Below are 16,791 nucleotides of genomic sequence, written 5' to 3'. Positions count from 1 at the left end.
TAAATTCTTCTTTATGTTGATGCTCTTTACTTTTTGGTATATTTTTAGAAAGGCTAATACTGGTTGTTTCTTTCTATGTGTAATGCTTCTTTCCGAAGCTCTTGTAAAGCAGGCCTGGTGGTAATAAAATCTCTGAGTACTTGCTTGTTCATAAAAGATTTTATTTTTCCTTCAGTTGTGAAGCTTAGTTTGGCTGGATATGAAATTCTGGGCTGAAAGTTCTGTTCTTTAAGGATGTTGAATATTGGCCCCCACTTTCTTCTGGCTTGTAGAGTTTCTGCTGAGAGATCTGCTGTAAGTCTAATAGGCTTCCCTTTATAATTAACCTGACCTTTCTCTCCGGCTGCCCTTAATAATTTCTCCTTCGTTTCACCCCTGGTGAATCTAACGATTATGTGCCTTGGGGTTGCTCTTCTTGAGGAATATCTTTGTGGTGTTCTCTGTATTACCTGGGGTTGAATATTGTCCTGCTTTGCTAGTTTAGGAAAATTTTCCTGAATAATATTCTGAAGAATATTTTCCAGCTTGGATTCATTTTCTCTGTCGCATTCAGATACACCTATCAAATGTAAATTTGGTCTTTTCACACAGTCCCACATTTCTTGGAGACTTTGCTCATTCCTTTTTATCCTTTTTTCTCTAATCTTGTTTTCTTGTTTTATTTCATTAAGTTGGACTTTGACCTCTGATATCCTTTCTGCTGCTTGAACAATTCGAGTGTTTAAACCTGTGCATACTTCTCGGAGTTCCTGCATTGTATTCTTCAGTTTCATTAATTCACTTATATTCCTCTCTAAGTTGTCTATTCTCAGTAGGATTTCGTCAAACCTTTTTTCAAAGTTCCTAGTTTCTTTACGTTGGGCTACAACATGATCTTTTAACTCACAGAAGTTTCTTATTATCCATCTTTGGAAGCCTGATTCTGTTAATGGGATGCGCTCCTTCTCGATCAAGTCTTGTTCCCTTGTTGATGAGGAACTGTGATCCTCTTTAGAGGGAGAGGCGTTCTGATTTTGAGTATTCTCAGCCTTTTTACGCTGGTTTCTTCCCATCATTGTAAATTTATCCACCTGTCGTCTTTGTAATTACCAACTTTCAAATTAGGCCTCTGAGTGGACGTCCAAGTTGTTAATTCCCAGGGCCGAAATATGAGCAACCCACTGCGCCGGCCAAAACAGCCGCGTTAAGACTGATGGTGCTTTTCTGCCTGGGAATCTCCAGTCTGGCTTCCTTCTTGAGTCCGTAATAGGCGACTCTGCCTTCCTGGAGCTCCAAACCTCAGTCAGCAGGGGAACCAGTCCTGTTTACTCTGCACCAAGAGCTACCGTGCCGAGGTGCTGGCACAACCACTGCGCCGGCCACAAGAGTCGCGCTGGCGACCTGTGTGGCTCCTCCAAACCTCGGTCAGAAGGGGAACCAGTCCCATTTACTCTGCACCGAGAGTTGCTGCGCCGAGGTGCCGGCGAAACCACTGCACCAGCCACAAGAGTCGCACTGGTGACCCGTGGAGCTCCTCCACTGGGAATCTTCTGCTCCATGAGCGACCAACATTTGTCTGAAAGTGTGGCATCCTCTTATTGTCTGAGCTTTCGCTGGGAGCTGCAATCCCGAGATGTTAGCGATCGGCCATCTTGGATCGTTAGTATTTAGTATTTTTATATTAACTCAATATGTTTTATTGACCACTAAGCATACATGGTGCAATTGGAAGCAGACTATGTCCTAACTTAAGACTAATTTAAAAAGGGAAACTTTCACTAGCATTTATAAGCTCCTATCTTACAGTGCCTTTCCTAATCTCTTCTCATTTTTACGCCATCCCATCACCTTACCAACTTATCTGGTCCATGGGTCTTGATTTACTCTATAATTTATATCATTAACTAGCCTTTGCTAGGTACGCACGTTTTTCAGTAGAATTGATTTCTGTCAGAAGGCTATAAAATGTAGATGCAAGAGATAGGAAATAACCTAATATTCTAAAGAAGGAACAAAAATAAAGCACTTGCATTGTTCAGCAAGTCACAGCTATTCCAAGAAGGACTATTATTAGATCCCTCAGAGAGAATGAATGAGAGGCAGATTCAAAAACCTTATGTATTTCTTTGGTTTGCAGTTGAACCACATCATGATTAATATTGGTGAAGGTGCTATTCTATGTTGAACCAAATTACCCCCAAGGTTTTAGTAACATCCTCTCTTGGCTCCTAGTGTTGGAGCACCCAATAGGTTGACTAAGCACATTTATTAATTTATTTAACAAACATTTATTGAACACCTATTAGGTGATAACCACTGTTTTGAGTGATAGGGAAATAGCAGTGAACACTACTAAGTGTCTACTTTCATAGAACTTATATTCTAATGGAGCAGTCAGGTAATAAAAAAAATGAACACATAGGATAGTGTGATAGAGAGATAAAGAGTAAATGTGCCCTGGGTGTGGTGGCTCACACCTGTTAATCCTAACACTTCGGGAGGCCAAGTTGGGAGGATCGCTTGAGCTCAGGATTTCAAGACTAGTCTGGGCAACATGGTAAGACTCCATCTGTATATAAATGTTTAAAATTAGCTGGATGTGGTGGCATGTGCCTAGAGTCCCAGCTACTTGGAAATCTGAGGTGGGAGGCTTGCTTAAGCCCAGCAGGTCAAGGCTGCAGTGAGCCATAATTGTGCCACTGCACTCCAGCCTGGGAGACAGAGGGAGACCTTGTCTCAAAAAAGAAAAAAAGTAAATATAGGTGCTGCAGTGATAAACAGGGCTTCTCTAAATAAATGACATTTGAGCAAAGACCTCAAGGAAATGAGGGAGTAAGCCATACAAATATGTAAGGAAGGGGCATTCCATGTAGTGAGAAGTACAAATGCAATGCCTTGTGGAAGAGCACATTTGGCTTCTTTGAAGAACAGATAGGCCAGTGGGGCGGGACTACAGTGAGTGAAGGAAAGGAAGGTAGGAAATGGAGTCAGAGTGGTGGCCCGGATTTAGAGATTATGAAGTTATGAAAGTCATCCTAAGAATTTTGGATTCTGCTTTGAGATATAAAGCCATTGGAGCATTATAAGCACATTGATGACATGACTTGACTTACATTTAAAAAGATCTCTTGGAAGACCAAGGTGAGCGGCTCGCTTGAGCCCAAGAATTTTGAGACCAGTGTGGGCAACATGATGACAGGGCAGCTAGTAAATGTACCTAAACTCTTGCATTTGGGAATTTGGAAAGTGAGAGTAGAAAGGAGGGTCTTATTTTAATAATTTGCCCTACCACTGGGATCGCTTTGGAATTCACTTTGGCTCTTAAATCCTCAATACCACTGCTCTAGGCCAGAGACCTACAAACCTTGTCTCTACAAAAAATACAAAAATAAACTGAGTTTGGTGGCATGTGCCTGTAGTCCCAGCTACTCAGGAGGCTGATGTGGGAGGCCTGCCTGAGCCTGGGGAGACTGAGGCTGCAATGAGCTGTGAGCATACCACTGCACTCCAGCCTGGGTGACAGAGCAAGATTCTTTCTCAAAAATAAATAAATAAATAAATAAATGGATCTCTGAGGCTGCTGTGTGGAGGAGTCATGAGGACAAGAGTGGTAGCTGATAATCCAGTTGGGAAACTATGAAAGTAGTACAGGAAGAAAAGGATAGTGGATTGTACTAGGGTGATAGCAATAGAGGTGGAGAAGGTGAGCAGTCAGATTGAGAATGTATTTTCAAGGTAGTGTCAACAGGAGTTGCTAATGAATAGAATGTAGAGTATGGAACAAAGAGGACAGTCGTGGATGACTCCAAGAATTGGGGCCTGAGCAATTGGTCCAATTTACTAGGAGGGTGATCACCAGAAAAGAGCAGGTATAGAGAGGAAATTAAGAGTTTTGTTTGGACATGTTACAAACAAGATGCCTGTTAGGCATCTGTGGTAGATTATACATGGCCATAGAGCTTTGTTTCCCTTCCCTTTGAGAGGTGATGTCCAATTCCCCTCCTCTTGAATCTGGGTTGATTTAATGACTTGCTTGACCTACAAACAGTGGTAAAAATGACAACTGGGGACACCTAAGGTTAGGCCATAAGAAGCCTTGCAGTTTCTACTCTTGGAACCCTCTGGGTGCCCTGAGCTTCCACAAAAGAAATCTGCCTCTTTGAGATCACCATGCTGGAGAAAATCCATTGGTATTTCAGTCAATTGTCCCAGATAAACCCAGCTTTCCAGCCATCACTGCCAAGGTGCCAGACGTGTGAGGGAAACTGTCTTAGATTCTCCAGGCCCCACCATCTGCCAGTTGAATGTCAATGAGTGACTTCTGTCAATATCAAATTCCTCACCTACAAACTGGGGAGATATAATAAAACAGTTGTTATTTTATGTCACTAGTTTTTATGGCAAGTATAACATAGCAGTAAATAACTGGGTTAAAAATCTAAATGTGGGAAATAGAAATCTGTGGATCATCGCGCATAAAATTGTATTTCAAGCCATGAATGAAATTATGCAGGTGTTCTTAACATCTCTTATGCCACAGAACCCTTTGGTAATCCAGAGATTCTTATGGACTCTTTCCAAAACAAAAACAAAAACAAACATTTTTAAGGTCACATGCAGTGGCTCATGCCTGTAATCACAGCACTTTGGGAGGCTGAGGTGGGAGAATCACTTAAGTCCAGGAGTTTAAGACCAGCCTGGGCAACATAGTGAGACCCCATATCTACAAAAATTAAAAAATTACCCAGATGTGGTGGGGCAAACCTGTGGCTCCAGCTAATTGGGAGGCTGAGGTGGGAGGATTGCTTGAGCCTGAGAGGTCAAGAATGTAATAAACAATGTGCCACTGCACTCTAGTCTGGGTGCTGGAATGAGACTCTGACTCAAAAAAAAAAAAGTTTTTAGGTGCAAAATATAAAATATATAGGATTACAAAGTGACATGTCTTGGATTTGTGTCCCTGCCCAAATCTCATGTCAAATTGTAATCTCCAATGTTGGAGGAGGGGCCTGGTAGGAGGTGATTGGATCATGCGGGTGAACTCCCCGCTTGCTGTTCTCAAGATAATGAGTGAGTTGTCTGAGATCTGTTGTTTAAAAGTGTGTAGCACCTCCCCCTACTCTGTCTTCCTCCTGCTCTGGCCATGTAAGGTGTGCCAGCTTCCCTTTTACCCTCTTCCATGGTTGAAAGTTTCCTGGCAAGGCTCAGTGGCTCATACCTGTAATCCTAGCACTTTGGGAGGCTGAGGCAGGTGGATCACTTGAGCTCAGGAGTCTGAGACCAGCCTGACATTTTTCACTTATGTCATTTGATTTTCAGTAAAAATTTAAAAGAAATAAATATATGGTGTACTGCTTGCTAGACACTGACTAGGTTTATGAACAACAGAATTCATACTCCCATCCAAAGAGAGACTGTATGTGTAAAAGGGTGTCTTTTCTTTTTTTTTCTTTTTGAGACCAAGTTTCGCTCTTGTTACCCAGGCTGGAGTGCAATGGCGTGATCTCGGCTCACCGCAACCTCCTTCTCCTGGGTTCAAGCAATTCTCCTGTGTCAGCCTCCCGAGTAGCTGGGACTACAGGCATGTGCCACCATGCCCAGCTAATTTTTGTATTTTTGTTAGAGACGGGATTTCACCATGTTGACCAGGATGGTCTCGATCTCTTGACTTTGTGATCCACCGGCCTTGGCCTCCCAAAGTGCTGAGATTATAGGGGTGAGCCACCGAGCCAGGCCAGGGGTGTCACTTTCTATGTAAGAAAAGAATTCCATTGTGTGTTCATATACAGAATACATGATCTTTAATGCAGTGAAATTATTTTTCTGATTATAGTAGTGGTACAACATATACAATTATAACTTTCGCTTTTTTACCTCCTTTTTTATTGTTTTGGTCTCAGCCTAAATATCACCTCCTCAGACCATCAGTTATGACTCAGTTTTCATTTTCTGGCAAGTATTTATTATGCTTGAATTTTTTTTTTTTTTTTTTTTGAGACAGAGATAGTCTCACTCTGTTGACCAGGCTGGAGTGCAGTGGTGTGATCATGGCTCACCCAACCTCCACCTCCTGAGTTCAAGTGATTCTCTTGCCTCAGCCTCCTGAGTAGCTGGAACTACAGGCGCATGCCACTATGCCCAGCTAATTTTTGTATTTTTAGTAGAGATGAGGTTTCACTATGTTGGCCAGGCTGGTCTTGAACTCCTGACCTTGTAATCTGCCCACCTCGGCCTCCCAAAGTGCTGGGATTATAGGTGTGAGCCACCATGCCAGGCACCTGATTTTTTAAAAACATATTACTTTATCTTCTTATTTACTGACTCTCCCAATTCAGAATTGTTGCACCACCACTATCTGGGGCTGGTGGTGCAGGCAGTAAAAAGAATTTACCAAGACAGTTGTAAATAAAGAAAGGCAGATTTGTTAGAGAAAACACTTCACAAGAAAGCAATGGACAAGTCAGCAAAAGAGGAGCTGACTACAAGGAGACAAAGGCTTGCTGGGGATTTCACAGGATGGTGCTTGTGCTGGAGAGGGTTACGTGCAGTACTGATAGCGCCAATGTTGCATTGAGCTAAACTGCATCTGCTGTCAGCCAAGGGTCTGGTGATAGCTGGGCACAGGAAGATCGTGAGTTATCTGTGCAGGAGGGCTGTGTCTCCTGGACCATGAAGAAAGGCAGTTTTATAGCTTATCTGCTTTTTCTTTTTGCTTTCCCCTGGTCCTGCCAGACTGACTCCTGTTCCTTAGTTAGGACTCCACAGAAAGAAAGCTGTACTCCATGGATATAGGCACCTTGTCTTTTTAATCACTGCTGTAGCCTGTCTCAGTCCACCCAGGCTGCTGTAACAAAATACCATGGAGTGGGTGGCTTATAAACAACAGAAATGTATTTCTCACAGTTCTAGGGACTGGGAAGTCTAAAATCAAGACAACTATAGATTTGGTGTCTGGTAAGACCCCATTCCCTGCTTCATAGAGGGCATCGTGCTGTGTCCTCAGAATTAATAAGCTCTCTTGAGCCTGTTTTATAAGGACACTGTGAGAGGGGGAAAAAAAGAATCAAAGAATTCTATTTTCTCACTCTACAACAGCAATCAACACAGACTTCCGTGATCCCAGCACCACACAAGCAATCAGTTCTGCAGAAAACATCAGCTTGGTGTCCTCCAAGTCAATTCAATTCTGACCTTATCTAGATGAAGAGAGCCTCAGAAACCACAGGTTCAGGGCTCAGTCCCACAAGACCACCCCCTCCTTCCCACCAGTCTCAAGTCTAGGCCTCCAGAATGTCTGACCAACTGGTTTCAATTTGAGGATCCCACAACCTCCTCTTTGAGTTGATTAAGGGCTCAGGGAAACACTTATGTTTACTGGTTTATTACAAAGGATAGATTAAAGAATACAAACAAACAGCCAAATGAAAAGATACATAAGGCAAGGTCTAGAAGATCCTGAGCCCCGGACCTTTTGTCCTTGCAGAGTTGAGAGGCACTATCCTCCTGGCACTTGGATGAGTTCTTATTCACCTTTCTGTAAGCCTCTATGTGTTCAGCTATTGGGAAGCTCTCCAAACCCTATCCTTTTGGGTTTTTAATGGAGGCTTCATTATGTAGGCATAGTTAATTAAATCACTGGACACAGGTGATCAACTTAACCTTCAGCCCCTCCTAAGAGATTGAGGGATGAGGCTGAAAGTCCCAAACCTCTAATCTTGCCTTGGTCTTTCTGGTGACCAGCCTCCATCCTGAAATTGCCTGGGGGCTGCCAGTCATCAGTTAATCATTAGCATACAAAAAGACAACACTTTGGAGATTTGAAGGATTTTAGGACTTGTATGGTAGCAAATGGGTTGAAGACCAAATACATATTTCACACTGCCACAGGCACTAATCCAGTTCGTGAGGGCTCCACCCTCATGACCTTATCACCTCCCAAAAGCCCCACCTTGAAAAACCTCATATTGGGGATTACTTTTTGGAGAAACACAAACACTCAGATCATAGCGGCCCCCAAACCTGAAATTATACCCACATGACATAAAAAATTATTGACTAAGTAAATATATGAATTAATGAATGAGTATTGAAAAAAATTGGTAAACTTCTCATTTTGTTAAATAAACCTAACATCATCCTCAGACCCAAACCAGAGTTAGCACATACAAAAAGAATACTAGCCAATGATGAAAGATATGAAAATTCTAGGTGGGGCACATGGCTCATGCCTGTAATCCCAGCACTTTGCGAGGCTGAGGTGGGTGGATCGCTGGAAATCAGGAGTTCAAGACCAGCCTGGCCAACATGGCGAAATCCTGTTTCTACTAGAAATACAAAAATTAGCTGCACGTGGTAGTATGAGTCTGTAATGCCAGCTACTTGGGAGGCTGAAGCACAAGATTAGCTTGAACCCAGGAGGCGGAGGTTGCAATGAACCAAGATGGCACCACTGCACACCAGCCTGGGAAACAGAGCAAGACTGTCTCCAAAAAAAAAAAAAAGAAAGAAAGAGAAAGAAAAAGATGTGATAGTTCTAAATAAAATGCTAGAATAACAAATACAACCACAAATTAATAGAGTTACCCACCATGACAAAGTAGGGTTTCACTATTTTTCTCTTCTTTTATTTCTTTCTTTTTTTTTTTTTTTTGAGACGGAGTCTTACTCTGTCACCAGGCTGGAGTGCAGTGGCGCAATCTGGCTCACTGCAACCTCCGCCTGGGTTCAAGCGATTCTTCCGCCTCAGCCTCCCGAGTAGCTGGGACCACAGGTGCGTGCCACCACGCCAGGCTAATTTTTGTATTTTTCATAGAGACAGGGTTTCACCATGGCCAGGATGGTCTCGATCTCTTGACCTCGTGATCTGCCTGCCTCGGCCTCCCAAAGTGCTGGGATTACAGGCGTGAGCCACTGTGCCCGGCCACTTTTATTTCTTTAAAAATTACTAAAGTAACACAGGAATATGATTTACAATTTTTTTAAATGGGGCAGAAGCACATAAAATTAAAAGTGAATGTCTTTCTGCTTTTCCTTCTCTTAGAAAAAATATTTTGTAGATTCTTACTTCTAACCCTAGTTCTACTTTCTATATGTCCTCCTTTTTCTCTATCCCTCCGCATTTCAACTTTGTCCAGGTACATTGATATTGAAGTGGCATCCTTGTCTGGGACAAATACCTGAGATCTGTTGTCTCATGGCTAAGGAAAACTAGGATGCAGACACACCAGAGTAAGGTTAAGAGTAGAAGTTTAACAGGCAAAAGAAAGAGAAAAGCTTTCTCCCGCAGAGAGAGGGGGTCCTAAACAGGTCTTCTGGTCTGTGGTGAAATGCAGGAGGTTTTATAGATAACCTTAAGGAGGTGGTGTGTCATTTACATAGGGCATGAAAGATTGGTCAGACCAGGTGTGTCATTTGCATAGCACATGAAGAACTGGTTAGGATTAGGTGTGCCATTTGCATAGCACTTGAAGAAGCTGGCCTCCCCACACTAGCCTTTTATTATGCAGAGGGCTTCTCTACCTGGCTGGCACCAGTTGTCTGCTTTTTTGCTGTACATGTGGTGACAAAGAAAAGGGAAGATGGAGCCTCCATGGTGAACATGACTAAAGTCAGTGTGTTTATTCTAAGCCTATTTATGCCAATTGTGGTTACTATAATATTTAAGTAATTCAAGGAAATGTTACACAAACTGATGAAAACCCGTGCAAAATAAACCATTGTTCGTACAAAACGTGTTGGAAAGACTTGCTAAAAGTAAGTTCTTTCAAAAAATACATGGAATTAGCTGTTGGAGAAACAACTACAAATTACTTGGGGAAAAACGGAAAAATCAAGAAGTTTATGCTGAAATTACTTTAAAGTTGTTTAAGTCTTCATTCTACTTGGAAAATCAAAAATAATATATATTTTTTTTGAGATGGAGTTTCGCTCTTGTTACCCAGGCTGGAGTGCAATGGCGCGATCTTGGCTCACCACAACCTCCGCCTCCTGAGTTCAGGCAATTCTCCTGCCTCAGCCTCCTGAGTAGCTGGGATTACAGGCACACAACACCATGCCCAGCTAATTTTTTTTTTTGCATTTTTAGTAGAGACGGGGTTTCACCATGTTGACCAGGATGGTCTCGATCTCTTGACCACCTGCCTTGGCCTCCCAAAGTGCTGGAATTACAGGCTTGAGCCACCGTGCCCGGCCTCAAAAATAATATTATTTTACACCATACCAAAAAAAAAATCAACTCAAAATAGATACAATACCTACCGGTAAAACCTGAAACTCTGAAACTCTGAGAATAGAACAAAGGAAAAAAATGTCCTAGACTTGGCCTTGGCATGATGTTTTTGTATATCACATCAAAAGTTCAGGCTACAAAAGCAAAAATCAATGACCAGGACTACGTCAAATTAGAAAGCTCCTGGATTACAAAGAAAATAATCAACAATATGATATAGTAGCCTATAGATTAAGGAAAAAAAATTGTGAATCATGTATCTGATAAGGATTTATGGTCCAAAGAACTCATACAACTTAATAGCAGAGAAACAAATAATTTGATTTAAAAATTGGCAAAGGACTTGAGTAGACATTTCTCCAAAGATGACGTAAAAATGGCCAACAGTAATATAAAAAGATGATCAACATTCATAATCATTGGGGAAATGTAAATCAAACCACTGTGAGATACCACCTCCACACCCCATTAGGATGGCTATTAATAAAAAGTGAGAAGACAACTAATGCTAGAAAAAATGGTGTGGAGAAAAAGGAACTCTTGGACCCTGTTGGTAGGAATGTTGATTGGTGCGGCCATTATGAAAACCAGTGTGGCGTTTTCTAAAGAGATTAAAAATAGAACTGCAACAATCCCTCTTCTGGGCACATACCCAAAGGAAATGAAATCATCACCTCATAAAGACATCTACACGCCTGTAAATCCCAGCACTTTGGGAGGCCGAGGCGTGTGGATCACGAGGTCAAGAGATCAAGACCATCCTGGCCAACATGGTAAAACCCTGTCTCTACTAAAAATACAAAAATTAGCTGGGTGTGGTGGCATGCGCCTGTAGTCCCAGCTACTTGGGAGGCTGAGGCAGGAGAATTGCTTGAACCCGGGAGGCGGAGGTTGCAGTGAGCCGAGATCGCACCACTGCACTCCAGCCTGGTGCCTGGCAACAGAGCAAGACTCTATCTCAAAAAAAAAAGAAAGAAAAAAAAAGATACCTGCACTCTCATATTTATTACAGTGTTATTGTGTTATTTATAATTTTTAATGGGATATGTTTGGAAGTATATCCCACTAAAAGCCAAGATACGGAAACAACCTAAGTGTTTATTAATGGATGAATGGCTAAAGATGTTATACACATAGAGAAATATTACTCAGCCTTAGAAAAGAAGGAGATCCTGCCATCTGCCACATCATGGATGAATCTAGAGAACATTATGCTAAGTGAAATAAACTAGATATGGAAAGAAATATATTGCATGGTCTCACTTATATGTGCAATCTAAAAAAAGAAAGTCAAATATACAGAGATAGAGAATTAACAGTGGGTACTAGGGTCAAGGAACGGGGAGTGAGGAGAGGAAATGAAAATATGTAGTTCAGAAGATTTAAAGTTGCAAATATGTAGGATGAACAAGTCTAGAGACCTAATTAATGTACAACATAAAATTGTAATGTATTTGGGATTTCTGTTAAATGAGTAAATTTGAGCTGTTCTTGCCACAGAAACAAAACAAAAAGAAAGTAACAATGTGAGATGATGGATATGTTAATTTGTTTAATTATAGTAACCATTTTATTATCTATATGTATTACATTACATCATATCGTGTACCTTAAATATATACAATAAAATCAATTTTAAAAATAGAATAAAAATTAAAAATAATCACAATGTATTTTTCATTAGAAACTGTGCAAGCCAGAAGACAATAGAGTGGCATCTTTAAGGATGTGAAATAAAAATAAAAAGACTGGGCTCAGTGGCTCACACCTGTAATCCCAGCACTTTGGGAGGCAGACATGGATGGATCCCCTGAGGTCAGGAATTTGAGACCAGCCTGGCCAACATGGTGAAACCCCGAAATTAGCCAGGCATGGTGGTGCATGCCTATAATCCCAGCTACTCTAGAGGCTGAGGCAGAATTGCTTGAACCCCAGAAGTGGAGGTTGCAGTGAGCTGAGATTGCACCATCGCACTCCAGCCTGGTGACAAGAGTGAAACTCCATCTCAAAAAGAAAGAAAGAAAGAAAGAAAGAATAATTTAAAAAGCTGGGGCCAGACATGGTGGCTCACGCCTGTAATCCACTTTGGGAGGCCAAGGTGGGCGTATCACAAGGTCAGGAGTTTAACACCAGCCTGGCCAACATAGTGAAACCCCGTCTCTAATAAAAATACAAAAAATTAGCTGGGCGTGGTGGTGGTGGTGGTGGGGTGCCTGTAATCCCAGGTATTCAGGAGGCTGAGGCAGGAGAATTGCTGGAACCCAAGAGGCGGAGGTTGCAGTGAGCCATGATCATCCCATTGGACTCCAGCCTGGGCAACAGAGAAAAACTCCAGCTCAAAAAAAAAAAAAAAAAAAAAAGTTGTACACCCAGAATTTTACACCCATCCAAAATATTTTTCAAAAACAAAGCAAACTAAAGATTTTTTCAGATAAGCAAAAGCTGAAATAATTTATTGCCAGAACTGCAATAAATTATTAAAAATTGCTAAAGGAACTTCTTCAGGCAGAAGGAGTACGATATCAGATGGAAACCTGGAGCTATATAAAGAAATGAATAACCAAAATGAGAAAAATGATTGTAAATAAAAAAGACATATACACACACACACATATATATATATATATATACATATATTTTTTTTTAACTGTTCTTTGAGATGGGTTCTCACTATGTTGCCCAGGCTGATCTTGAGCTCCTGAGCTCCAGCAGTCCTCCCACCTCAGCCTCCCAAAGTACTGGGATTACAGGCATGAGCCACTGTGCCCAGCCTAAAAGTATTTTTAATGAAAGAAGCTAAAAAGTTATAAAACCACAACTGCTGTTCAGCTTCACTAGAGAAGCTTGAAAAAAATAGTCAATAAAGAGTAAAGAAGTGAGATGAGAGATGGGCTAGAACTAACAGCACTCAACTGCTTTGTTCCAGGAACCCTTAAGACAAACACCATCCCTCTCTTTACCATGACTTTATTACATGAGCTTACAAATTCTCCTTTTCTTCTTAGGCTAGCATAAATTAAATGTGTGTCACTTTTAATTTGAACCAAAGATTGTTCAACTTTCCACCTTCTTTCATACGTAGTTGTAACAAAGACTGAGACTGAACTCTAACATTTTGAGTATTCAATAAAAGGAAACTGAAAAGGGGCCAAGCTAAGTTTTACATAGACCCAGAGATGATCCAGATGTTGAAACTATTGGACTATCAGACTTAACCTAAACTGGACATTGATTGCCTAAATATGACATTTTAAAAAAGATTTACAGAATGTACTGATTATAGATATTGTGTGCTTGTGTCTTGCTGGTTCCATAGAACCAGATCACATGCCTATGGGTTAATTTCTCTTCTGGTAATATACACCCCACCAACAATTATCTTGGGGAAAAGATATATTTTTGAACCAAAAAAAATAGAGAACATGGAGGATTTATGAGGATTTTAGAATAAAGTAGGAGGAAAAAAACAACCCTCCTTTTTGAAAGCAGAAGGCCAGTTTGGCCATGAACTCTTGGTTGTGGAGGTACCAGCAGTGATTCCAGAGAGAGGGTTTGAACTGACCTTCCTACTATGGAGGCAGTACATGAGGAGCCAAGAATTGGCCTTGTCAGGAAGAAACCCCAGGACAGATTTGGACTTGTGTGTTGGTTATAATCATTATTGTGTGACACTGCCATGATCCTCAAACCATTAGTCATATCCCATTAAAATTTATAGATGGATCCTCTGAGCCATGGTAAACTACACAATTTCTAAAATGTGTTTCCACTTTAGAAGACTGTCCCTTACCTTGAAGGTCTTACTGATGGTATCAGGTGTGTAATCTCCGAGAACCCTTCAGTCAGTGGCTCAGCCAGAATCTAATGAGAGTTGTAGGTAGCAGAGTCTGCAGGGTGGGAAGTTCATGGGGTAACTGCGTAGAAGATCATGAAGATCCTGTTCCTGAACACACATGAAGCAATACCCTGGATAATGCTCAGGAATTAATGAGGAGTGTACTTCCCTTCATTGAGTGTCCCTGAAAGCAGAACTTAAGATAGAGAAATGGATACAGGTAATTTATTTGAGAGATGATCCCAGGGAGCAAGAGGTAGGGGGAAGGCAGAGTAACACAGAGCAGATTCCTGTGTATAGCACAGTAAAATTTGATTTGAAACCATGTGTTTTCTTTTCTTTTCTTTTCTTTTTGAGACAGAGTCTCACTATGTCACCCAGGCTGGATTGTAATGGCACGATCTCGGCTCACTGCAACCTCCACCCCTTGGGTTCAAGCAATTTTCTTGCCTCAGCCTCCTGAGTAGCTAAGACTACAGGCACATGTCACCATGCCTGGATAATTTTTGTATTTTTAGTAGACACGGGGTTTCACCATGTTGGCCAGGCTGGTCTTGAACTACTGACCTCAATTGATCAGCCACCATGACTGGCTGGTTTTTTTCTTTCTTTTGCTCAGATCATTCTCCCCACTATCCAAGAGCAGGAAAAGAGCAGGAAAAGATTCAAGCACACACACACACACACACACACACACACACACACACGAATTGAATTTTTGCATTTTGAGCTTTCAAGTAGACTCTTGTAAGAGACAATAATCTTGAAGGTCATGGATTTCATCTTCACAAGCATGATGCTTAGAAAAAAGAGGCCGGGCACGGTGGCGCATGCCTGTAATCCCAGCTACTCAGGAGGCTGAGGCAGGAGAATTGCCTGAACCCAGGAGGCGGAGGTTGCGGTGAGCCGAGATCATGCCATTGCACTCCAGCCTGGGTAACAAGAGCGAAACTCCGTCTCAAAAAAAAAAAAAAAAAAAGTTAAAACTTTAATTTAAAAAAGAGAGAGAGAGAAAAGAATAAATACTGGGCTTTAAAAAATAAGGGCAAATTTCAGGGACTCGGAGCATAGAATTTTATCATAAAACTTTTGGATCAGCCAGGCGCAGTGGCTCATGCCTGTAATCCTGGCACTTTGGGAGGCCAAGGCGGGAAGATTGCTTGAGCCCAGGAGTTCAAGACCAGTTTGGGCAACATGGCAAAACCAAAACCTTGTCTCTACAAAAAATACAAAAATTAGCTGGGAGTGGTGGCATGTGCCTATAATCTCAACTATTTGGGAGGTTGAGGTTGGGGGATCTCTTGGGTCCAGGAGGTTGAGGTTGCAGTGAGCCATGACTGCACCACCGCACTACAGTCTGGGTGACAGAGCAAGATCCCTGTCCCAAAACAAAATAAGATTTAAAAATCCCACAAACTTTTGGATCAATCTGAGATCAGTGAAGGTGAATGTAAGAGCTATTTTGCTACCCAAAGAGAATAAGAATTTGACTGACTAGCATAGAAGGAAGAAGGGGACTCAGGTGGTACCTGAGTCCCTGGGAAGTTTCCTAAAATGATACCTGCTTGTGATGGGGTAAGAGGAGGCCCAGGGAAAGAAACCTCTGACAACCAGACCCAGGAACCTGGAAGATGCAAGCCTCATAAGAAAGCCAAGGGTCTAGTGTGGGATGTAAGAGGCAGTTGAATGGGAGGATGGGCCTGAGGGCGTCAGCCTCAGAATCCTACCCTCCCCAATGTGCTGGGGAAATTAAGTGAGAAATCCTGAGTATTCAAGGGTTTGGCACCTGGAAGTGTTAAATTTGGGCCATTGTTCTAAAAAGGGCTTGGGGTTAGCATAAGAGACTGCAGAATAAGTGAATGGTCTCATCCAGGGTCTTGCTCCCTTCCAAGGGCAACCCATATCCAATGGCTGATCAATATGGGGCTATAAAGACCCAGTCCTCTCACCCCAACTTGAGATGACTCTAATGGGTCATTCCAGTTTCAGATGGCGATATGATGGCAGCTGAGGTCTCCATTGACAGTGTGACACAAAGAAGACTCTCTAAGAAACCTCCTCCATGCTAATTACCGTCTGACTCTGCTTCCTGGGAAACCCAACCTGCAACAGTGTTTCAGCCTGCTTTGGGAATACAAGACTTTGTAAATGTAAGAATTTGGACTTCATTCTGAGGGCAATACGGAGTCATTGGAGGGTTTTAAGTAGGATGGGATGATATCAGCTTTGGGTATTAGATCCCTCAGTTACAGTGTAAAGAATGGATCCAAAAAGACTAGATTGGAGGCAGGAACACCACATGTGTAACAACTGACTTACACAATAGAAGGCAGTAATGTCATAAATTTGGAGATGTGACAATGGAGATGGAGATACGCTGAAAAATTCTAGAAATATTTAGGACGTTCAGACAAAAGAACTAATTGATTGTATGTGGGAGTGAAGGAGTAGGAAGGACCAGAGATGATGTCCAGGTTTCTGGATTGAGCAACTAGTGATGCCATAATTGGTCTCAGTTCAAGTCATGGCTCTTCAAAAAGTGAAGGAGGACCCTTCCTATTTGCTATAGCATCTAAGCAGTACTGTAAGTTGGTAAGGATCCTAATAGTTTCCTGGGTTCTGCATATGACAACTTTCTCCCACTCACTCCCGATAAGATGTGTTGCCAAGCATCAGCAGTCTACTGCCCCAGTTCTACCACCAGAGAAAAGTGGGAGAACTGGGCCCAACTATTTAAGCCTCCAAAGCA

General features: G+C 41.9%; 1 long non-coding RNA gene across 1 annotated transcript in view; it reads left to right on the top strand.

The window, feature by feature from the left end:
- Positions 1-16,193, top strand: part of LOC118143776 (uncharacterized) — a 32,035-nt gene extending 15,842 nt beyond the window's left edge. Inside the window, exon 3 of the long non-coding RNA XR_004728196.3 lies at positions 16,026-16,193. This is a non-coding gene — a long non-coding RNA (uncharacterized LOC118143776). The remainder of the gene's footprint in view (positions 1-16,025) is intronic.
- The last annotated feature ends 598 nt before the right edge of the window (positions 16,194-16,791 follow it).

Source organism: Callithrix jacchus, chromosome 1 (genome assembly GCF_049354715.1).
Source record: "Callithrix jacchus isolate 240 chromosome 1, calJac240_pri, whole genome shotgun sequence".
Lineage (NCBI taxonomy): Eukaryota > Metazoa > Chordata > Mammalia > Primates > Cebidae > Callithrix > Callithrix jacchus.
Note: the sequence above shows the minus strand (reverse complement) of the source record. Positions and strands in the feature narration are given on the sequence as shown.